We start from the raw sequence: 25,803 nt of genomic DNA, 5'->3' as shown, positions 1-25,803 counted from the left end.
ATGAGTGTCGACCTAGAGTGGACACACAAAACATTGCACACATAAACACTGTACATAAAATGACACTCACAAAAATGTAAATACAACATGTAGACCATGAAGAATAACACAAATATTTGTCCTTGGTACAAGAATTCCAACAGTACAACACTGCATGTTTTGGCATTGTAAGTGTAAGTAGGTAATCATTTTTGGAGAACATGTTAAAACACTTACTTTCCTCTGCAACATGATGGTTGACAGTTAATTCAGCAGGGGCTTCTTCTGCCCACTCACTGGGTGGGGAATGCGGCTGGATGGGGGAAGGCGGCTGGATGGGGGAAGGAGGAGGGATTGGGGAAGGAGGAGGTATTGGGGAAGGAGGAGGGATGGGGGAAGGAGGCTGGATGGGGGAAGGAGGCTGGATTGGGGATGTAATTTCAGAGGGTGGGTCTGATTGAGAGGGCGAGGGGGGCGGAGAGAAAGTTAAGCCAATAGAGGGTGAGGGGGGCTGAGAAGGTGAGTTTGAAGTTGAAGGAGAAGGGGTATGGGAAGGAGGAGAAGGGGTCACAGAAAGAGATAGAGAGGTGGTGTGAGAAGGGGAGTGGAAAGTGGAGTGGGCCTGGGAAGCTGAGGGGGACTGGGAAGCTGAGGGGGACTGGGAAGCTGAGGGGGACTGGGTAGCTGAGGGGGACTGGGAAGCTGAGGAGGACTGCGAAGGGGAGGGGGAGTGAGAAGGGGAGGGGGACTGGGAAGGGGAAGGGGGCTGAGAGGTCTGCCGTTGTTCTCGTCCTATAATGATATTTTTGAAAAAATTTATTTTGCATGTTAAATTACATACTAAACAATTTGAAAAATCACTGTTCTGTTCCATGTAAAAGACTGTGGTTTGTTTTTCTTAAAAATACACATTTTAAAAACATCATCATGTTGCCCACAGCAAACAAAATGAGTCAAAACTTTTACTTTGAAGCTCATTCCTTAATCTATTCCATTGAGTCATATTGATTGGTCTAGGCAACATCACCAGATAACTATTCAAGGCACCTTATTATATAGACAGCACTGATCAAGTATTTGGGTACAGTTTCCTGCCTGGTTATTAATTCTGGAAAACATGCACTTGTTTGGTGACACTTTGCTACAGTCAGTACTGTTTGCCCTAACCACACACACTGTCCTATGTTATAAAAATGGACAATCAGCGTTGCAATTAGCCTACCACTTAGTGTAAATTTCTTACATTTTTGCTAAGAATCTTATGTAATGTAACTTACTGCGTGCATGCATAGCCCGTATTTGCTGGCGGATCTCCGCCAACAGCTCTGGCGTCCTCCTGCGGAGATCACTCCATCTCCGCGCTAGTTGGATGATTGTCCGCCTGCTGCGGACGCGAGTCCGCAGCAGGCGGCGGACCTCCGCGTAGGCCTCGCGCTTAACCCGATTTGGGATGAAGCGCCCAACGCGGCCTACGCGGCGGTCCATCACCGCAACCAGGACGCGGAGCTCCCGCCTGGTGAAAGGTGCAGCACGCATCATGGCAATGGCGTTTTCCTTATTTGGGCATATATTTATAGTGTCTGTTAGCATGTGATTGGTCAAAAATCTATGTTGTCATTTCTAATAACTTTATTGATCTTTGCAATGCTGTGAAGAGCAGAGTGTTATTTCGCACGAGCGGAAATACGCATTCGCATTAGCAAAATTTTTAGCAAAAAAAAAAAAAAAAAAAAACACAAACACAGACACAGAGACACACAGTTTTGAAAAAATTCCTACAAATATCTGTGTACTCACCACAGTTTGTGTGATCATTCAGCTGGACAGTCACAAAGTGGGCAACATTCAATTTCATTTGTTTGTGTGTTTGTTTAAATAATCAGGATTTTAGGATATAAAACAAATAAGGACACTATTTAGCATCATCACATTTTTAACATTTAAAATCTAAAATTGAAAGCTTAACGTGTTAACGGATTTTTAGTATCAAAAAAATTACACATTCCAACACACCAAAAGCATTACACAATGACCTTACAATATCAAACAAAATGTCAACATTACAAATAATACATAAGCATACTGTGATTTTAATTTGGATAAAAAAGATAATATAAAAACACTATACCTGAAATATTCAGCAACAATGCTTGCCCTGACTTGGCTCCCCCTCCGTGTAACACTCCCCCCACCGAAGTGTCGAACAACCCCTGGCTCCTCATCAGGCAATTCCTCTGTCTGAGGAAGCTCTACGCTACTCCTTACCGCGATATTGTGTAGTATTGCGCACAGAACCACTAGTTTACTTGCCATCTCCGGCGAATACATGATGTCGCCACCAGTGCGGTGGAGCACACGAAACCGCCCTTTAAGGACCCCAATTGTGCGCTCCACCAGCTGCCTAGTGGCAGTAAGCGCGGAGTTAAATGCCGTCTGTGGTCCTGGCCTGGGATTACGGTAAGGAGTCATGAGCCAGGGGGTGCAAGGATATCCACGGTCTCCTGTTTGAGGAAAAACCAAAATTAGAAATAGTAAATTTTGAAGAAAAAAAAAAATTTAAAAGAAATATGTGCAACAACTCACCCAATAACCACATGTCTGCTCGTTGACTTGATCTTAATCTGTGCCATATCCCTGATTGTCTAATGACATACGCATCATGGGAACTTCCAGTAAACTTTGCGTTCAGGGAAAGGATCTGGAGGGATGGCCCACAAACAACCATTACATTCAGAGAATGAAACAGTTTCCTGTTTCTATAAATTTCTTCATTATGTTTTGGTGGCTGAATAGCTACATGTGTGCCATCCACAACCCCAATAACATGTGGGAAGCGACTACCACCTTCCGCAAATTGCCGCTTCACCACATCTAGGGCACCAACATCCAAAGGCATAGCAATAAATTGCTTCACACGCTTGAGGAAAGCCTGGCAGACACGCCGCAGGACCTTACTGAACTGGCCCTGCGACATGCCAACCAGGTCTCCAACCACATGCTGGTAAGACCCTGTTGCCAAAAAATGTAACACAGCAAGGAATTGTGTCAATGGTGGTATTGCTGTAGGATACCGAATTTCAGACTCCAGATCACTCTCTATTATGGAGAGAGTGTCTAGGATTAGATGTGGTGGCAGCCTGTATCTACGTACAACCACATCATCTGGCATCCCAAAAAGTAGGACACGGGGTCGGAAAATTGGTGGCCTAGCACGCCTCCGTTGCCTTGGTTGATGAGGAGCCGGTTGTGGTTGTGGGGCTGGCGGTTGGGGTGGGAGTGCTGGCGTGGGTTGGGGAGGTAGGGCTTCTGCTGCGATAAATATAGACATCACACACTTTTATAAAAAAAAAAAAAAATGTTGAATAAGACAAGTCCAAAAAATATGCAAACAAAAAATTTGTAAAAAAAGGGGGTGTCAACTTACTGCAGGAGCGTAAGACATTTTTTCTGGGTTCAATTCAGGACCAAAAAGAATATTATCACAAAAAAGAAAAACAACATTATTTTTATAATGAAAGCTACATATGTTAAATTGTAATTGTTAAAAATACTATTATTTAAAAAAACAGAACATCAAACACATCACAAACACCTACTACAAAATTATGAATAATTGGTTAAAAACATTTAAATAAAACAAACAAAAAGTTAGCCCTTTAGTAGCTAGTCCAGCCAAGAACAACACTACTTTGCTGATCAATCCCGGTAAAAAACATAACATTTATTATCAAGATGGAAAACAAACATAATCAAAACACTTTGAACAAACACAAACAGGCACCAACACAGGCCCAGGGAACTTACCTGATCCAAAATAAAGCAAGGAACTATTTGTGTTATATAGCACACAAAATAAACAAAATAGACTAGGGTTACGTCACCCAAAACAATTCTCCTACAAGAGAGCAAATATGACAGTCAAAAACAACATACAGACCAATAAACCAAACAGGCACCAACACAGGCCCAGGGAACTTACCTGATCCAAAATAAAGCAAGGAACTATTTGTGTTATATAGCACACAAAATAAACAAAATAGACTAGGGTTACGTCACCCAAAACAATTCTCCTACAAGAGAGCAAATATGACAGTCAAAAACAACATACAGACCAATAAACCAAACAGGCACCAACACAGGCCCAGGGAACTTACCTGATCCAAAATAAAGCAAGGAACTATTTGTGTTATATAGCACACAAAATAAACAAAATAGACTAGGGTTACGTCACCCAAAACAATTCTCCTACAAGAGAACAAAAATGTCAGTAAAAGCAATGAAGCACAGGTTTATTTGCAAAAATGGACTAGCAAAATATATATGTGTAAAAAAGAATAACAAACAATCAACATAAAATAAACACTTTTAAATCAAAAAATGAACAACAAGACGAATTCCAGAATACTCACAAACGAAAATTCGCAGACAAAATGCTACACTGACTATATTCTAAACGCAAACGAAAGGACAAATGTATGCTTGACAATTACTCACTCTGAAAATTCCTATAGCACCTTCACGCACAAGCCAACAAACTCAAGTGAAAGAAACTCCAAACTACCTACACTCACAGCGTGCAAAGTAGGCCCTTAAATAAGCAGTGCAATCATTAACCAGATTAACAGTGTACACCTGTGTGAATTAACGCTACGCACGTAGGTATATAAGCACACACCTCGGCGTACACACGTCATCACAAACATGGCTTCTCGTGAGCAAATCGCAGCAGAGATGGACCGCATTGCAGAGCAGGAGATGGCATTGCGGAAAAGACGCCTAGATTGCCAAAGGCGCATGTTGGAATACGCCTCTGCGGATGTTGAAGAGGCAGGACCTAGTACTCTGCAAATGTCTGCTTCTGAACCACAACAATTGACTGGGGATACCCTGCCACACACACATAGTGACCAAACTGAGGGAGAATTGGCTTTAGCCACACAAACACAACAGACAGAAGCTGCTAGTGAGGAGGAAGATGGTGATGACCAACAAGAAGAAACCTCACAGGCTACCTCCAGACGGAAGAAAAGACAGCCTGCATTCACTAAGAGGGAGTTGCGTGTCTTGGTCACGCAGGCCATGTCCAAAATCCATAGAGGGCCAAAAAACATGGGGGCGGCTTCAAAAGATCGCATCTGGAGAGACATCACAAAATCTGTGAATGAAGTTGGCTCTGTCGTCAGAACATCACAGGAAGTGAGACGACGGTAAGTGCATATTGACAGTCATTTTTCAGTGATAAGTTGACTAAAAAATGTAGTTACATGTGATGTTATGTCTAGCAAACACAAGCAGAACACGTGTCCTATATATTAGCTTAGACAAATAATAAGACTCTACTTTGTCCCTCTTTCACAATACATATGTAGGTGGGCCGACTTCAAATCCCGCCTGAAGGCAAAGAGGGCTGCGGAGTGGAATGCCTCAAGGGCTACAGGTGGAGGAGCACCTGTCGCTGTGGAGTATACTGACTTGGAGGAGATGGCGATGCCCTGTGTCAGTTATGAGGAGGGCCAAGGGGTGTCTCATATGGACACGGACCTGCCTGAGATCCTGACGGGACATGACTTGGAAGGTAAGTTTACACATTTAGTTGTCTGTAATTTTGACAGTATTTATAATAATAAACTGATTTTGTATCCAACTTTTTCCCCACACATTCTTCTATTTGCTTGCCACAAAACACAGCACAGGGGGGTGATCCGTTTGAGTCACAGGACGGTTATGTGGTTGAGGCTGAGGTGGAGGGACCTAGTGAGTCTGGCAGTGTGGGCCAACAAATCCCACCTCTGCAGGTTCCTACTGGCCCCCCCACCCAACCCTCTGCTATCCCGGAGATCCTGCTTGAAATCGCTAGGTATGGTGAGAGCCTAAATCGGTTTCAAGACGGGGTCATCCGGGAGGTAAGCCAGATAGCTGTCCGGCTCACTGAGCACCGAACCTGTGTTGAGCAAGGTGTTGCTCAACTCTGCCAAGGTCTGGCAGAGATCAGGCAGGGCCAAGAACAACTTGCCTCCTCATTCCAAAGCCTTGCAAATAACATCTTGCAAGGGCTCCAGGCCATCGCTGTCTCCCTTGCCCACAGTGGCAGAGAGCCACCCACATCGGCTCCCTCCCCTGCCCAGGAAGAACAGCCCACTGGGCAGGCCCAACGAAGGTCGCTCCGCAGACCTTCCAAAGAAGAACAGCCTCAGGCGGGGAGAAAAAGAAGAAAATGATGTCTCTCCAGATGGGCAGCACCCATGTTTTTGATGTTGCCTCTATGTATTTTTGGAGTTGGCTTGTGTGGCCAGAATGGATAACTCCCTCTTAGTGAAATGTATTCTTTCTGTTTGGATGTATTGTAGCCTGTGAGTTTATGTGTATAAACACCAGAGCCATCTTCCTCTTACTAGTGTGCTATGTATTGTTGTGTTTGTGTGGTGGATCCTAATTCTTTCTCATTTGGTTTAAAATTTGTGTGTGGCAGGGTGTGTCATGTTTTATTTATGCTCAAAAAATATACTTTTGTCAGAAGCAGAATTTTGCAGAGTACTGACTTCTGCTATCTAATGATTGTCAGTGCCATCTGCTTGCTGCTTGGTCCATCTCTGCCTGTGCGACTCACGTGGAGCCATGTTGTTTAAATGTTGTGAAATATTATTATAGTAATAAAAAAGATATTTTAAAAATTTGAGCAGTTTCTTCAAGGTAATGCAGTTCCAGAAAGATTAGGTCAGCATATAGACACTTGTAGACCAATCTGCAAATTCTCCTTAAAAATTGGTAAAAACACCAAAAAAAGGTATGCTTTGCACCACACTTTAATGTCCATATTAAGTAAACAGACACGACGCTTTTTATAAATATCTATGGTCAACAGGACATCATTTCAAACATTGTCAGATATTATAATCAAATATTATTGTGACTTTTAAGACTAAATTAAAGTGTATGCTGCATTATGTGGGTGTTGGTTTATTTGTCAAAAAAGTTGCAGATTTCAAACACTTTCACAAATATTTTCACTTGTTTGTATTTGGGAGTCTTACACACATTAAAACAAGTTTAAAAAATGCTTACACATCAACTTCAACAAAAATCACACCCTTATTTGGCAGTGTGTGAGATTTATATGTGAGTAGAATAAACATGTAATGTGTGTTCAGACAATTGCTGGTTGGTAACTTTCATCTGCTCATTAATTAACAAGTAATTGGACATCAGATGAATGTGCTATCCAATTAACTGCTAATTACTGCATACACACTTGTACCAGTACTTCGCAAATGTAGAGTAACTGCAGACCTACTCGGCTGCTGCGTGAATGTTGCTACGGTTTCCTATGTTAGTTTTAACAGCGACAATGTTTATTTGCGAAAAACACGCCCATTGCGAGTTGCATACTCCCACACTGTACGCCCACTTTCACGCCCATGTCGGAGCATTGCGAAGTCTCGCCTCCGCCACGCCCAAGCCACTCCTCGTTTTCGTTTGCCAGTTACGGCTTTTTTTTTTCTGAGTAATTTTGCACAGTTGTCGTACGTATGTACTCGCGCATGCGTAATCACGCATTTGCGCATGCGCAGATACTTACATTTCGTACATTTGCGTTGCGAAGCCTCTTAGCGACCAACTCGGAATGAGGGCCAATGTTCGCACTGCGCCAAGTAAATTTGCTAAGAAGTTTGGTATTTTACTCACGGCATTACAAGGTTTTTTCTTCGTTCTGGTGATCAGAGTGTGATTGACAGGAAGTGGGTGTTTCTGGGCGGAAACTGGCCGTTTTATTTTCGCTATACTGCAATTAGTCGCTTACTGCGCATGCTCAAGGTTCGCAGAGCGCATGCGCTTAGTTATTTTACACAAAAGTTAGGTATTTTACTCACGGCATAACAAAGCTTTTTCATCGCTGTGCTGATCGTAGTGTGATTGACAGGAAGTGGGTGTTTCTGGGCGGAAACTGGCCGTTTTATGGGAGTGTGCGGAAAAACGCAGGCGTTCTAGTTGCAAAACGCAGGAGTGGCTGGAGAAACGGGGGAGTGGTTGGGCAAATGCTGGGTGTGTTTGTGACTTCAAACCAGGGCCCTCATTCCGAGTTGTTGGCAGCAGTTCATCGCATCACAAACAGCAAAAATTTGCAAACTGCGCATGCGCGAAAGTAGAAGTGCGCATGCGCAAAGGGAGCGATACGACGCTTGTGCAAAATTACTAACTGAAAATCTGCTCGTACTACACCACCGAAAACAGGGACTGACGGACGCGTGACAGAAGCTCGGCTTCGCTATCTAACGAAATGGGCGTGAAAGTGGGCGGCTAGTGTGGGAGTATGCAACCAGCAGTAGGCGTGTTTTTTGCAGAAATGCGTAGCCGATGTTAAAATGTACACAACAAATGTTCGCTATCTTGTAGCCGAAGAGTAAGTCTGCTGCTACTCTGCACTTGCGAAGTACTGTTGCAAGTGTGTCTGCCCTAATTAGCAATTAATTAGCAAATGAATTCACCTGTTGACCAATTACTTGGAAACACTGCTCTGACAAAATACTACAAACAGCAATTGTCTGCCCACATAACATTTTTATTGTTAGCACCTAGTATAAATCTGACACGCTCCCAAATAATAGTGATGAGTGGGTTCGGTTCCTCGGAATCCGAACCCCCCCGAACTTCACCCATTTTACACGGGTCCGAGGCATACTCGGATACTCCAGTATTGCTCAGTTAACCCGAGCGCGCCCGAACGTCATCATCCCGCTGTCGGATTCTCGCGAGATTCGGATTCTATATAAGGAGCCGCGCGTCGCCGCCATTTTTCACTCGTGCATTGGAAATGATAGTGAGAGGCAGGGGTGTATCTTCCTATTGGCCAGGATGGCACTCGCCAGGGGCGCCAGTCGAGGAGGGGCACCATCAGTAGCGATTCTTGCTATGGGCACACGGAATTTTTGCCCATGGTGCCGCCTTCCCATCCAGAGGGCGCCGCCGCCGTGGCAAGATCTGCTACTGGTGGTGCCCCCCCGGTGCTATGCTGCCACTGCTTTGCGGTGCGCGATGATGTCATTGCGCACCGCACGGCAGTGTTGGACCGGCATATAGACGCTAGGGTTCATAATTGACCTCTAGTGTCTATGCTGTGCTATGGGAGAGACGTCATGACGTCTCTCCCATAGATCAGAGGAGTGGCACTGGCTGCCGGAGACAGCGGTAGAGAATCAGGAGCAGGGATGGTGAGTATTCATTTATTTATTTTTGTTTTATTTTTTTGGAAGTTGCACAACTCTACTGGGGGCACAAACGGCGGCACAACTCTACTGGGGACACAAACGGGGGCACAACTCTACAGGGGGCATAACTGATCATGCCCCTTTATGAAGCCACACCCCTATTTTCACCCGGGGTGCCACAAGGGCTAGAACCGGCCCTGTGTGCCATTCAGAGGTGCCACCCGTGGGCAGTAGGTACTGTAGATTCACATTTAGGGTCAGCAGCTATCCCCCCACCCCCATGTAGTTCCTCACCAGCATGGATGCCCAGTAACTTACTTTTCCATAGTCCATCGCTGACTGTGTGTGGGCCCCCTCCTCTCCTGTAGCCATCACCACCGCTGCTAGCGAACTGAGCACCAGAGACTCTGACACAGTGCCAGATACTACAGAACATTCGTAGGACTTTAAAAAAATGGTGTGGTGGCCATTTTTCGGAGTCCTGCGCATGCGCTGTAGACTCTGGCACTGTGCCAGAGTCTACAGTGCTCAGAGAGCTAGTAGCAGCGGTGACGGCTACGAGATAGGAGGGGGCCCAAACATGGAGTCTGCACATGGGTCCCCTCCTCTCTAGAGACGCCCCTGGTACTACTGTGTAGCATAACGTGAATAATGTACTGTACATTACTGTGCTGTGTAATGTGAGTAATGCACACTATTGTGGTGTCATTTGAATTGGGGTACTTTTGAGTGGCTACGCCCCTTTCTCTTACGTCATAGAGGATGCTGGGGACTCCGTAAGGACCATGGTGTATAGACGGGCTCCGCAGGAGACATGGGCACTCTAAAGACTTTAGAATGGGTGTGCACTGGCTCCTCCCTCTATGCCCCTCCTCCAGACCTTAGTTAGATCCTGTGCCCAGAGGAGACTGGGTGCACTGCAGGGGAGCTCTCCTGAGTTTCTCTGAAAAAGACTTTTGTTAGGCTTTTTATTTTTAGGGAGCGCTGCTGGCAACAGGCTCCCTGCATCGTGGGACTGAGGAGAGAGAAGCAGACCTACCTAAATGATAGGCTCTGCTTCTTAGGCTACTGGACACCATTAGCTCCAGAGGGTCGGAACGCAGGTCTCACCCTCTCCGTTCGTCCCGGAGCCGCGCCGCCGTCCTCTTCACAGAGCCGGAAGATTGAAGCCGGGTGAGTATTAAGAAGAAAGAAGACTTCAAAGGCGGCAGAAGACTTCAGATCTTCACTGAGGTAACGCGCAGCGGTAACGCTGCGCGCCATTTCTCCCACACATTAACACACAGCGAGCACTGTAAGGGTACAGGGCGCAGGGGGGGCGCCCTGGGCAGCAATATTTACCTCAAGGGACACTGGCATAGAGGTTAGATACAGAGGAGGCGGTATATTAAGAAACCCCCGCCAGTATAAATAATTTGAGCGGGACCGAAGCCCGCCGCTGAGGGGGCGGAGCTTGATCCTCCAGCACTAACCAGCGCCATTTTCTCCACAGCACACTGCAGAGAAGCTGGTTCCCCGGACTCTCCCCTGCTGAACACTGTTACAGAGGGCAAAAAGGGGGGTGGCACATTTAATTGGCGCAGTGAGTGTAATTATATATATTTATATAAAAGCGCTGTACTACTGGGATTTTATTCCAGTGTCCGGTGGTGCTGGGTGTGTGCTGGCATACTCTCTCTCTGTCTCTCCAAAGGGCCTTATTGGGGGACTGTCTCCATATAGATATATCCCTTAGTGTGTGGGGGTGACGGTACGGAGGTGTCGGCATGTCTGAAGCGGAAGGCTCATCTAAGGAGGAGGTGGAGCAGATGATTGTGGTGTCTCCGTCGGCAACGCCGACACCTGATTGGTAGGATATGTGGAATGTTTTAAATGCAAATGTCTCTTTATTACATAAGAGATTGGACAAGGCAGAGTCCAGGGATAGAACAGGGAGTCAATCCATGGCTTTGACTGTGTCACAGGGCCCTTCAGGGTCTCAGAAACGTCCACTGTTCCAAGTAGCAGACACTGATACCGACACGGATTCTGACTCCAGTGTCGACTACGATGAGGCAAGGTTACACCCAAGGGTGGCCAAAAGTATTCATTATATGATTATTGCAATAAAAGATGTTTTGCATATCACAGATGACCCCTCTGTCCCTGACACGAGGATATGCATGTTTAAGGAAAAGAAACCTGAGGTAACCTTTCCCCCATCTCATGAGCTGAATGAGTTATTTGAAAAAGCTTGGGAAACTCCAGACAAGAAACTGCAGATTCCCAAGAGAATTCTTATGGCATATCCTTTCCCGGCACAGGACAGGTTACGGTGGGAATCCTCACCCAAGGTGGACAAGGCTTTAACGGGCTTGTCCAAAAAGGTGGCGCTACCGTCTCCAGACACGGCGGCCCTCAAGGATCCTGCTGATCGCAGACAGGCGACTACCTTAAAATCAATTTATACACATACGGGTGCCTTGCTCAGACCGGCAATAGCGTTGGCTTAGGTTTGTAGCGCTGTAGCAGCGTGGACGGATACCTTGTCAGCTGACATTGATACCCTAGATAGGGATACCATTTTATTGACCTTAGGACACATTAAAGACGCAGTCCTATATTTGAGAGACGCTCAGAGACACGTTGGGCTGCTAGGTTCGAGAGCCAACGCCATGGCGATTTCTGCTAGGCGAGGGTGAGGTTTTATTTGGGGAAGGTCTCGCGGACCTGGTTTCCACAGCTGCCGCAGGTAAATCTGCTTTTTTACCTTTATGTTCCCCCACAGCAAAAGAAAACACCACAATATCAGATGCAGTCCTTTCGGTCGCATAAGTCCAGAAGAGGTCGGGGCTCTTCTTCCTTCCTCGCCAGAGGTAAGGGTAGAGGGAAAAGAATGCCTGCTACGGCTAGTTCCCAGGAGCAGAAGTCCTCCCCGGCTTCTACTAAATGCACTGCATGATGCTGGGGCTCCACTGAGGGAGTCCGCCCCGGTGGGGGCACGTCTTCGACTCTTCAGCCACGTCTGGGTTCAATCAGACGTGGATCCTTGGGCGATGGAAATTGTATCCCAAGGTTACAAGCTGGAATTTGAAGAGGTGCCTCCGCGCCGATTTTTAAAATTGGCTTTACCAGCTTCTCCCCCAGAGAGGGAGATAGTTTAAGCTGCAATTCAAAAGCTGTATCAACAGCAAGTGATTGTCGAGATTCTCCTAGTTCAACAGAGGAAGGGGTACTATTCAACCCTGTTTGTGGTTCTGAAACCGGATGGCTCAGTCAGGCCCATTCTAAATCTAAAATCCCTAAACCTGTACTTGAAAAAGTTCAAATTCAAGATGGAATCGCTCCGGGCGGTTATCTCCAGCCTGGAAGGGGGGGATTTTATGGTGTCACTAGACATAAAGGATGCATACCTTCATGTCCCCATATATCCCCCTCATCAGGCGTACCTGAGATTCGCTGTACAGGACTGTCATTACCAGTTTCAGACGTTGCCGTTTGGGCTTTCCACTGCCCCGAGGATTTTCACCAAGGTAATGGCGGAAATGATGGTGCTCCTGCGCAGGCAGGGAGTCATAATTATCCCGTACTTGGACGATCTCCTGATAAAAGCGAGATCGAGAGATCAGTTGCTGAAAAGTGTGTCGCTCTCCCTGAGAGTGCTGCAGCAACATGGCTGGATTCTGAATCTACCAAAGTCACAATTGGTTCCAACGACTCGGCTATCTTTCTTCGGCATGATTCTGGACACGGAACAAAAGAGGGTTTTTCTCCCGATGGAAAAAGCCCAGGAACCCCAGAACATGGTCAGAGACCTGTTAAAACTGAAAAGAGTCCATCAATGCACTCGAGTACTGGGAAAAATGGTGGCGACCTACGAGGCCATCCCCTTCGGCAGGTTTCATGCGAGGACATTTCAGTGGGACCTTCTGGACAAGTGGTCCGGGTCCCATCTTCAAATTCATCACAAAATAAGCCTGTCCCCCAGGGCCAGGGTGTCTCTCCTGTGGTGGCTGCAGAGTGCTCACCTTCTAGAGGGTCGCAGGTTCGGCATTAAAGACTGGGTTCTGGTGACCACGGACGCGAGCCTCCGAGGATGGGGAGCAGTCACACGAGGAAGAAATTTTCAGGAAACATGGTCAAGCCAGGAGGCTTGTCTACACATCAACATACTGGAATTAAGGGCCATACACAATGGCCTACGACAAGCGGAGAATCTTCTTCGCAACCTACCAGTTCTGATTCAATCAGACAACATCACAGCCGTGGCTCATGTAAACCGTCAAGGCGGGACAAGGAGCAGAGTGGCAATGGCGAAAGCCACAAGGATTCTGCGCTGGGCGGAAAATCACGTAAGCGCTCTGTCAGCAGTCTTCATTCCGGGAGTGGACAACTGGGAAGCAGACTTCCTCAGCAGACACGATCTCCATCCAGGAGAGTGGGGACTTCATCAAGAAGTTTTTGCAGAGATAACAAGTCTTTGGGGACTTCCTCAAATAGACATGATGGCGTCACGCCTCAACAAGAAGCTTCGGAGGTATTGTGCCAGGTCAAGGGATCCTCAGGCAGTAGCGGTAGATGCCCTGGTGACACCATGGGTGTTTCAGTCGGTCTATGTATTCCCTCCTCTTCCTCTCATCTCAAAATATTGAGAATCATAAGAAGAAAAAGAGTGCAGACAATACTCGTTGTTTCAGATTGGCCTCGAAGGGCCTGGTATTCAGATCTTTAGGAGATGCTCACAGAAGATCCATGGCCTTTTCCTCTCAGGGAGGACCTGTTGCAGCAGGTGCCCTGCGTGTTCCAAAACTTACCGCGGTTACGTTTGACGGCATGGCGGTTGAACGCCGAATCCTAGCTGTGAAAGGTATTCCGGAGGAAGTCATCCCTACTCTGATAAGGGCTAGGAAGGAGGTGACGGCAAAACATTATCACCGTATCTGGAGGAAGTATGTTTCTTGGTGTGAAGCGAAGAATGCTCCTACGGAAGATTTCCACCTGGGCCGTTTTCTCCACTTTCTGCAGACAGGAGTGGATATGGGCCTGAAGTTAGGCTCCATTAAGGTACAGATTTCGGCCCTATCTATATTCTTTCAGAAGGAATTGGCTTCTCTCCCAGAAGTCCAGACTTTTGTAAAGGGAGTGCTGCACATCCAGCCTCCTTTTGTGCCCCCAGTGGCACCATGGGACCTTAACGTGGTGTTACAGTTCCTTAAGTCACACTGGTTTGAACTTCTTCAAACAGTTGAGTTGAAATTTCTCACTTGGAAAGTGGTCATGTTGTTAGCCTTGGCATCTGCGAGGCGGGTGTCCGAATTGGCGGCTTTGTCTCACAAAAGCCCCTATCTGATTTTCCATGTGGATAGAGCAGAGTTGAGGACTCGTCCTCAATTTCTGCCTAAGGTGATTTCATCGTTTCATATGAACCAACCTATTGTGGTGCCTGTGGCTACGGGGGACTTGGTGGATTGCAAGTCTCTTGATGTAGTCAGGGCCTTAAAAGTTTATGTAGCCAGGATGGCTCGAGTTAGGAAAACAGAGGCACTGTTTGTCCTGTATGCAGCCAACAAGGTTGGCGCCCCTGTTTCTAAGCAGTCTATTGCCTGCTGGATCTGTAACACGATTCAGCTGGCTCATTCTATGGCTGGATTGCCGGTACCAAATTCGGTAAAGGCCCATTCCACTAGGAAGGTGGGCTCTTCTTGGGCGGCTGCCCGAGGTGTCTCGGCATTACAACTTTGCCGAGCAGCTACTTGGTTGGGTTCAAACACTTTTGCTAAATTCTATAAGTTTGATACCTTGGCTGAGGAGGACCTCATGCTTGCTCAATCGGTGCTGCAGAGTCATCCGCACTCTCCCGCCCGGTCTGGAGCTTTGGTATAATCCCCATGGTCCTTACGTAGTCCCCAGCATCCTCTAGGACGTAAGAGAAAATAAGATTTTAAACCTACCGGTAAATCTTTTTCTCCTAGTCCGTAGAGGATGCTGGGCGCCCGTCCCAGTGCGGACTAAATTCTGCAAGACTTGTATATAGTTTTTGCTTACATAAGGGTTATGTTACAGTTTTGATCAGTCTCGGGCTGATGCTGTTTTGTTTCATACTGTTAACTGGTTCGTATATTCCATGTTGTTATATGGTGTGGATGGTGTGGGCTGGTATGAATCTTGCCCTTAGATTAACAAAAATCCTTTCCTCGTACTGTCCGTCTCCTCTGGGCACAGTTTCTCTAACTGAGGTCTGGAGGAGGGGCATAGAGGGAGGAGCCAGTGCACACCCATTCTAAAGTCTTTAGAGTGCCCATGTCTCCTGCGGAGCCCGTCTATACCCCATGGTCCTTACGGAGTCCCCAGCATCCTCTGCGGACTAGGAGATAAAGATTTACCAGTAGGTTTAAAATCTTATTTTTTTTGGCACACATACCGTCTCTATTTCAATTATGGTGGGGGGGCACCAGTAATTTACTTTGCCAGGGGCGCTCGGACACCTAAATACACCCCTGGTGAGAGGACGTGGCTGGCGTCCTCTCACTTTGTTTCAGAACTTTCAGGGGGCTGCAAATATCTTTATTCTGGGGACCAGCAGTATTATAGGAGGAGTACAGTGCAGAGTTTTGCTGACCAGTGACCACCAGTATTATACGTTCTCTGCCTGAAAAACGCTCCATATCTGTGCTCAGTGTGCTGCATATATCTGTGCTCACACTGCTTTATTGTGGGGACTGGGGACCAGCAGTATTATATAGGAGGAGTACAGTGCAGAGTTTTGCTGACCAGTGACCACCAGTATTATACATTCTCAGCCTGAAAAACGCTCCATATCTGTGCTGCATTGTAGTATATAGTAGGAGTACAGTGCATAATTTTGCTGACCACCAGTATATAATATATAGGAGTACGGTACAGAAGGCCACTGCTCTACCTACCTCTGTGTCGTCAAGTATACTATCCATCCATACCTGTGGTGCATTTCAGTTTTGCACAGTTTGCTGACCACCAGTATAACTATATATATAGCAGTACGGTACAGTAGTCCACTGCTCTACCTACCTCTGTGTCGTCAAGTATACTATCCATCCATACCTGTGGTGCATTTCAGTTTTGCACAGTTTGCTGACCACCAGTATATACTATATAGCAGTACGGTACAGAAGGCCACTGCTCTACCTACCTCTGTGTCGTCAAGTATACTATCCATCCATACATGTGGTGCATTTCAGTTGTGCGCAGTATATATAGTAGTAGGCCATTGCTATTGATATATTACTGGCATAGAATTCCACAAAAAAATGGAGAACAGAAATGTGGAGTGTAAAATAGGGAAAGATCAAGATCCACTTCCACCTCGTGCTGAAGCTGCTGCCACTAGTCATGGCCGAGACGATGGAATGCCATCAACGTCGTCTGCCAAGGCCGATGCCCAATGTCATAGTAGAGAGCATGTAAAATCCAAAAAAATAAAGCTCAGTAAAATGACCCAAAAATCTAAATCAAAATCGTCTGAGGAGAAGCGTAAACTTGCCAATGTGCCATTTACGACACGGAGTGGCAAGGAACGGCTGAGGGCCTGGCCTATGTTCATGGCTAGTGGTTCAGCTTCACATGAGGATGGAAGCACTCATCCTCCTGAAAGAAAACTTAAGAGTTAAGATGGCAAAAGCACAGCAAAGAACTGTGTGTTCTTCTAAATCACAAATCCCCAAGGAGAGTCCAATTGTGTCGGTTGCGATGCCTGACCTTCCCAACACTGGACGGGAAGAGGTTGCGCCTTCCACCATTTGCACGCCCCCTGCAAGTGCTGGAAGGAGCACCCGCAGTCCAGTTCCTGATAGTCAAATTGAAGATGTCACTGTTGAAGTACACCAGGATGAGGATATGGGTGTTGCTGGCGCTGGGGAGGAAATTGACAAGGAGGATTCTGATGGTGAGGTGGTTTGTTTAAGTCAGGCACCTCTTTTTTTTCTTTGCATCATGTGCTGTTTGGGGACTATTTTTTTAATCTGCCATCATGTCTGACACTGCAGTGCCACTCCTAGATGGGCCAGGTCTTTGTGTCGGCCACTTGGGTCGCTTAGCTTAGCCATCCAGCGACCTTGGTGCACCTCTTTTTTTTCTTTGCATCATGTGCTGTTTGGGGACTATTTTTTTAAGTGCCATCCTGCCTGACACTGCAGTGCCACTCCTAGATGGGCCAGGTGTTTGTGTCGGCCACTTGGGTCGCTTAGCTTAGTCACACAGCTACCTCATTGCGCCTCTTTTTTTCTTTGCATCATGTGCTGTTTGGGGACTATTATTTTGAAGTGCCATCCTGCCTCACACTGCAGTGCCACTCCTAGATGGGCCAGGTGTTTGTGTCGGCCACTTGGGTCGCTAAGCTTAGTCACACAGCTACCTCATTGCACCTCTTTTTTTTACTTTGCATCATGTGCTGTTTGGGGACTATTTTTTGAAGTGCCATCCTGTCTGACACTGCAGTGCCACTCCTAGATGGGCCAGGTGTTTGTGTCGGCCACTTGGGTCGCTTAGCTTAGTCATCCAGCGACCTCGGTGCAAATTTTAGGACTAAAAATAATATTGTGAGGTGTTCAGAATAGACTGAAAATGAGTGGAAATTATGGTTATTGAGGTTAATAATACTATGGGATCAAAATGACCCCCAAATTCTATGATTTAAGCTGTTTTTGAGGGGTTTTTGTAAAAAAAACACCCGAATCCAAAACACACCCAAATCCGACAAAAAAATTTCAGGGAGGTTTTGCCAAAACGCGTCCGAATCCAAAACACGGCCGCGGAACCGGATCCAGAACCAAAACACAAAACCCGAAAAAATGTCCGGTGCACATCACTAACAAATAATGCACTGGTTTTTTTATTTTCAAAATAAACTTTGATGTTAAATGCATGTTGTAATTATTTCTTTAATACTATCAAATGTAATCAAGTGTGAAAAAAACAATTTATAAACTACATCAGCTAAATCTTAACGACATAGACATATTCCTTTGTACATACCAAATAACATGAACAACATAATGCAGCCTACACTTAATGTTACTTAATCCAATTTATTTTTACTTTGGTGGGAATATGTGTCCATATCTAATATTATGCCATGCTGCCCCTAGTAACTCAAGGTCCTATTTTTTTTTTTTATATATGCCCAGTTAAGTGTTGTGCAAGGCATACATGTTTTACATTTTAATATGCAATGTTTGTATGAATATTCTTATTGTTCCCTTGTTCCACAAATGTCTATATGCCATGTTAAAGTTTACAGGGCAGAGTTTTCCATAGTGCATAACCTTTAATAAAACACACAAACAATTTTGTAATCAATATTTTTTTACTTCAAAAAATAAATGAAATCAGAAACACAACATCGCTACAAATGAGCATCACATACAAAGATGGACATAGCAACAAGCGGATGCCAGTGGCAAAATTCACAGAGCAGAACCTAGTACTATGGTAACACCATCTTCTGACAAAATATGATGTTTAATCTTTACTAAATATATGTTGTGAAGTGAACCCCAAGCCAGACAAAACTTTTAGGGGAACTGAGGTCGATTCTGAAACCAGCACACAAACACAACCATACACAGCACGCTAGGAAGAGGAAGATGGCTCAGGTGTAGACGAAAATAACTCACAGGCTATAATTTAAATAAACACAAATATACCCTTTCACTTTGAGGGAGTTTTACATTCTGGCCACACAAGCCAAAAAAAACAAAACATTGAGGCAACATGTAAAACATGGATGCTGCCCATCTGGAGAGACATCACTTTCTCTTCTTTTTACCCGCCTGATGTAGTTCTTCACGGCTCGGTCTGCGAAGCGACCTTCGAGGGCCCTGCCCAGTGGGATGTTCTTCCTGGGCAGAGGGAGGGGAGGGAGCAGATGTGGCTGGCTCTCTGCCACTGTGGGCAAGGGAGACAGTGATGTCCTGGAGCCCTTGCAGAATGGCATTTGCAATTTGTTGGAAGGAGGAGGCGAGTTGCTCTGGGCCCTGCCTGATCTCTTCCAGACCTTGGCAGAGTTGAACTACACCTTGCTCCACACTGGTTCTGTGCTCAGTGAGCCGGACAGGTATCTGGCTTACCTCCCGGATCATCCTGTCTTGAAAAGCATTCAGGCTCTCACCATAACTTGCAATTTGAGACAGGATGTCCGGGATAGCAGAGGGTTGGGTGGGGGGGCCAGTTGGAATCTGGACGCATGGAATTTGTGGTCCCACAGTGCCAGAGACACTAGGTCCCCCCACCTCAGCCTCAGCCACATAACCTTCCTCTGACTCTACCTGCTCACCCACCTGTGCTGTGTTATGTTCAAAGCAAATATAAGAATGAGTGGAAAAAGAGTAGAAAAAAACAACATGAGACTTTTTGAACCACTAAATTAGTTGTTTAGGAATATGTGTGTAAACTTACCTGGCAAGTCATGTGCATTCAGTATTTCAGGCAGGTCTGTGTCCATATGAGACACCACAACCCCCTCCTCGTAACTCACACAGTCCATCGCCATCTCCTCAAGATCTGTGTACTCCACAGTGGCAGCTGGACCTCCCCCTGTTGCCCTCGAGGCATTCCACTCCGCAGACCTCTTGCCCTTCAGGCGGGATTTGAAGTCGGCCCAACTACATATGTGGTGAAAAATAGGGGCAAGGTACAGAAAAGTTATGAATACCTGCTTTAATTGATAGTACACATGTTATGTATTTGGTTGCTATAGGCAACATCACATCTAGCTAAGTTTTTAATAATACTTGGCTCAGAAAATGGTGTGTCAATATACACTTACCGTCTTCTAACTTCCTGTGATGTGCGGACTATTGAGCCGACTTCATTAACAGAATCACTGATGTCCCTCCAGATTCGATCTTTGGATGCAGCACCCATGTTTTTGGGGCCTCAATGAATTTTTTCCATGGCCTGTGTGACCAAAACACCTAACTCCCTCTTAGTGAAGGCGGGCTGTCTTTTTTTTTTTTTTTTTATCTAGCCTGTGATCTATCGTCCTGTCCCTCCTCACCATCTTCCTCTTCACTAGCTGCTTGTGTACTTTGTGTTTGAGATGGTAGTCCGGAATCTCCCTCAATTTCCCCAGTAAGTATGTCTGGCAGGGGATTCACTCCTAACTCCTGGGTATCTGAAGATGGAGTTTGCACAGTAGTGGGTCCTGCTATTTCTAAATCCGCACTTGCAGCTTCCAGCATCTGCCGACGCAGCGCTAGGCGCCTATGTGTCAAAGCGGACATCTGCTGCTGCACCTGGTCCATCTCTGCTGCCATCTGCTCACGAGTAGCCATGTTGCTGGTGGCATGTGTGTTTGCACAGGTGTCTAGCGATTTAGAGCTGCGTGTGGTTTCCAGTGCGGTAATTCGCACAGGTGTTAATTATGCTAATACTTCCACTGATTGTTGTACAGCCTATTTAAAAGGCTGGAATGCAGCCTGTGTGAGTGGGTGTATGATGCCAAATGCTGTTTGGACGTGTTTCAAGCAAGGTGGACGGGTTTCCAAACACATTTCTGAGTGAGTTTTTATTGCAGTATATTGCATAAAAATGTGCGTTTGTTTGCTTGCAAATGTTTTACTGTTGTGTTGCGGAGTGCTTATTTTCTGCTAATTTGTTTATTTTATTATAAATAAATTAGGATATTAACAAACCAAGTATGTATGGGTGTGCAATGGTCCTTTGTAGTGGCTTAAACAGGGTATTTGTAGTTTGGTGGTTAATGTTTTTGCCTATAAATTTAATATCATGTACTATCTAATAGCTTTGTTACCTGTAATTTACAGTGTGTCCGTTCTATTCTTGAGAGTGGATATTTTATTTCTTATAGTCCATTTTTCTCTCTTGTAGGTGTCTCTTTTCTTGTTTATTTACACAACTGTATTTAGTGCCAAAGTAGGCCTCATTTGCTTTATTTATTCTACAAAAGTTGAATCTTTATTTTTTGAGCAGGTAAGTTGCCTGTCCCTGGGTGTCATGGTGTGTGTTTGTTGCAAGTGTGTATCTGATTTCTTATAGTCCATTTTTCTCTCTTGTAGGTGTCTCATTTCTTGTTTATTTTCACAACTGTATTTAGTGCCAAAGTAGGCCTCATTTGCTTTCTTTATTCTACAAAAGTTGAATCTTTATTTTTTGAGCAGGTAAGTTGCCTGTCCCTGGATGTCATGGTGTATGTTTGTTGCAAGTGTGTATCTGATTTATTATAGCCCATTTCTCTCGTAGGTGTCTCTTTTCTTGTTTGTTTACAAAGCATTTACTTTTGACAAAGTAGGCCAGATTTTTGCTCTATTTGCTACAAAAGGAGCACCTTTATTATTATTTTTTTTTTTAGGATATTAATGTTTTTTTGTTATATTTTTTTTTAAATAATACATACTTAGTATTTTTTAATATATTGTTGCAGTAATTATATTGGTATGTTTTATAACACAAAAAGTTTGTGATTTGTGATGTTAACCTATGTTGGAGGTAATTAGCTGATTTTTATTTATTTTTTTATTTATGTGTTTTGAACCCGTATTTTCAACTTGAAGATATGGATTACGCTCCTGTAGTAAGTGAACACCCATACACTTTGAATTATATTTAGGTTGACAATGTGTGTTGTTAATTGTTTGGGGATTTTAATTATTCTTACCTTCATTTTAAGTTGGTGATGTCCATTCATGTGGCAGCTGAAGCCCTCCCACCACAACCCACGGAACCACTCCCACCCCAACCACCGCAAGCCCTCCAACCCCAACCGGCTCCTCATCCACCAAGGCAACGGAGGCGTGCTAGGCCACCAATTTTCCATACCCGTGTCCTCCTTTTTGGGATGCCTGATGATGTAGTGTTGCGCAGATACAGACTGCCACCTCATCTAATCCTAGACACTCTCTCCATAATAGAGAGTGATCTAGAACAATCCATTAGGTATCCTACAGCAATACCAGCATTGACACAATTCCTTGCTGTGTTACATTTTGTGGCCACTGGTTCGTATCAGCATGTGGTAGGAGATCTGGTTGTCGCAGGGCCAGTTCAGTAAGGTCCTGCGGCGTGTCAGCCATGCTTTCATAAAGAGAGTAAAACAATTTCTAGCAATGCCTTTGGATGTTGGTGCCCTGGATGTGGTGAAGTGGCAATTTCAGGAAGGTGGTAGTCGCTTCCCACACGTTATTGGGGTTGTGAAAGGAACACATGTAGCTATTGTTGCACCAAGACATAATGAAGAAATTTATAGAAATAGGAAACTGTTTCATTCTCTGAATGTAATGGTTGTTTGTGGACCATCCCTCCAGATCCTGTCCCTGAATGCTAAGTTCCCTGGGAACTCCCATGATGCACATGTCATTAGACAATTAGGGATATGGCAGAGATTAAGAACGATGGAAGGCCAAGACATGTGGCTATTGGGTGAGTGTAGTATTTTTTATGATTTGATCAGTCATATTTTTGATATTACATTATGTTTTTTAAATTTTAACTTTTTCTATTTTCATCTTATCAAACAGGAGACCGTGGATATCCTTGCACCCCCTGGCTCATGACTCCTTACAGTAAACCCAGACCAGGACCACAGACGGCATTTAACTCCGCGCTTACTGCCACTAGACAGCTGGTGGAGCACACGATTGGTGTCCTTAAAGGGTGTTTTCGTGTGCTCCACCGCACTGGTGGTGACATCATGTATTCGCCGGAGATGGTAAGTAAAATTGTGGTCCTGTGCGCTATCCTACATAACATCGCTGTAAGGAGTCGCGTAGAGCTTCCTCAAACGGAGGAATTGCCGGATAAGGAGCCAGGGGTTGGCCGGACATTCGGTGGGGGGAGTGTGTCCCGGCGGGGAAATGAAGTAAGGGCAAGAATTGTCCGGGATTATTTCAGGTATTTTTTTTTTTCTTTCTTTATTTTGGTTTTCAAAAGCTCTCTGTATTTTATTTTTAAATTTTGGCCTGATGTCATTTAGGTAGGTTAGTAAAGTTCATAGTGTGTTGGTTTTGTTTTGTGAGTCTATATTATTTTTTGATTAATAAATTAATCTGTAATGTTCTCCTTATCATGTATTTTTGTTTAATATTGTTGTTGACAATGTGTTGTATTTTCTCTGACGTCCTAGTGGATGCTGGGAACTCCGTAAGGACCATGGGGAATAGCGGCTCCGCAGGAGACTGGGCACAAAGTAAAAGCTTTAGGACTACCTGGTGTGCACTGGCTCCTCCCCCTATGACCCTCCTCCAAGCCTCAGTTAGTTAGTTAGATTTTTGTGCCCGAACGAGAAGGGTGCACACTAGGTGGCTCTCCTGAGCTGCTTAGTGAAAAAGTTTTTTATTTTCAGTGAGTCCTGCTGGCAACAGGCTCACTGCATCGAGGGACTAAGGGGAGAAGAAGCGAACTCACCTGCGTGCAGAGTGGATTGGGCTTCTTAGGCTACTGGACATTAGCTCCAGAGGGACAGATCACAGGCCCAGCCATGGATAGGTCCCAGAGCCGCGCCGCCGGCCCCCTTACAGAGCCAGAAAACAGAAGAGGTCCGGAAAATCGGCGGCAGAAGACGTCCTGTTTTCAATAAGGTAGCGCACAGCACCGCAGCTGTGCGCCATTGCTCTCAGCACACTTCACACTCCGGTCACTGAGGGTGCAGGGCGCTGGGGGGGGGGGCGCCCTGAGACGCAATAAAAACACCCTAGATGGCGAAAAATACATCACATATAGCTCCTGGGCTATATGGATGCATTTAACCCCTGCCAGTTTTCCTTAAAAAAGCGGGAGAAAGACCGCCGAGAAGGGGGCGGAGCCTATCTCCTCAGCACACAAGCGCCATTTTCCCTCACAGCTCCGCTGGAAGGACGTCTCCCTGACTCTCCCCTGCAGTCCTGCACTACAGAAACAGGGTAAAACAAGAGAGGGGGGGCACTAAATTGGCATAAGAATCTATACAGCAGCTATATTAGGGAGAAACACTTATATAAGGTTGTCCCTATACATTATATATTGCGCTCTGGTGTGTGCTGGCAAACTCTCCCTCTGTCTCCCCAAAGGGCTAGTGGGGTCCTGTCCTCTATCAGAGCATTCCCTGTGTGTGTGCTGTGTGTCGGTACGTTTGTGTCGACATGTATGAGGAGGAAAATGGTGTGGAGGCGGAGCAATTGCCTGTAATAGTGATGTCACCCCCTAGGGAGTCGACACCTGACTGGATGGTCTTATGGAAGGAATTACGTGATAGCGTCAGCACTTTACAAAAGACTGTTGACGACATGAGACAGCCGGCAAATCAGTTAGTACCGGTCCAGGCGTCTCAAACACCGTCAGGGGCTCTAAAGCGCCCGTTACCTCAGATGGTCGACACAGACCCAGACACGGACACTGACTCCAGTGTCGACGGTGAGGAAACAAACGTGATTTCCAGTAGGGCCACACGTTACATGATCACGGCAATGAAGGAGGTTTTGAACATTTCTGATACTACAAGTACCACAAAAAAGGGTATTATGTGGGGTGTGAAAAAACTACCCGTAGTTTTTCCTGAATCAGATGAATTAAATGAGGTGTGTGATGAAGCGTGGGTTTCCCCCGATAAAAAACTGATAATTTCTAAAAAATTATTGGCATTATACCCTTTCCCGCCAGAGGTTAGGGCGCGTTGGGAAACACCCCCTAGGGTAGATAAAGCGCTCACACGCTTATCAAAACAAGTGGCGTTACCGTCTCCTGATACGGCCGCCCTCAAGGAACCAGCTGATAGGAAGCTGGAAAATATCCTAAATAGTATATACACACATACTGGTGTTATACTGCGACCAGCAATCGCCTCAGCCTGGATGTGCAGTGCTGGGGTGGCTTGGTCGGATTCCCTGACTGAAAATATTGATACCCTGGATAGGGACAGTATATTATTGACTATAGAGCATTTAAAGGATGCATTTCTATATATGCGTGATGCACAGAGGGATATTTGCACTCTGGCATCAAGAGTAAGTGCGCTGTCCATTTCTGCCAGAAGAGGGTTATGGACGCGACAGTGGTCAGGTGATGCGGATTCCAAACGGCATATGGAAGTATTGCCGTATAAAGGGGAGGAGTTATTTGGGGTTGGTCTATCGGACCTGGTGGCCACGGCAACGGCTGGGAAATCCACCTTTTTACCCCAGGTCACCTCTCAGCAGAAAAAGACACCGTCTTTTCAGGCTCAGTCCTTTCGTCCCCATAAGGGCAAGCGGGCAAAAGGCCACTCATTTCTGCCCCGGGGCAGAGGAAGGGGAAAAAGACTGCATCAGGCAGCCTCTTCCCAGGAACAGAAGCCCTCCCCCGCTTCTGCCAAGTCCTCAGCATGACGCTGGGGCCTTACAAGCGGACTCAGGCACGGTGGGGGGCCGTCTCAAGATTTTCAGCGCGCAGTGGGCTCACTCGCAAGTGGACCCCTGGATCCTGCAGGTAGTATCTCAGGGGTACAAATTGGAATTCGAGATGTCTCCCCCTCGCCGGTTCCTGAAGTCTGCTTTACCAACGTCTCCCTCCGACAGGGAGGCGGTATTGGAAGCCATTCACAAGCTGTATTCCCAGCAGGTGATAATCAAGGTACCCCTCCTACAACAGGGAAAGGGGTATTATTCCACGCTGTTTGTGGTACCGAAGCCGGATGGCT

The 25,803-nt window shown here is 45.8% G+C and overlaps 1 long non-coding RNA gene across 1 annotated transcript; it reads right to left on the bottom strand.

Annotated features, from left to right (window-relative positions):
• Nucleotides 1-268: 268 nt before the first annotated feature.
• Nucleotides 269-2,649, bottom strand: LOC134947743 (uncharacterized). The gene is made up of 4 exons (XR_010182768.1): nt 2,563-2,649; nt 2,108-2,480; nt 1,777-1,798; nt 269-771 (listed from the first exon to the last, which is right to left on the bottom strand). It is a non-coding gene; the product is annotated as an uncharacterized LOC134947743 (long non-coding RNA).
• Nucleotides 2,650-25,803: the final 23,154 nt, after the last annotated feature.

Source organism: Pseudophryne corroboree, chromosome 1 (genome assembly GCF_028390025.1).
Source record: "Pseudophryne corroboree isolate aPseCor3 chromosome 1, aPseCor3.hap2, whole genome shotgun sequence".
NCBI lineage: Eukaryota > Metazoa > Chordata > Amphibia > Anura > Myobatrachidae > Pseudophryne > Pseudophryne corroboree.
This window is presented reverse-complemented; position numbering and strand designations above follow the sequence as displayed.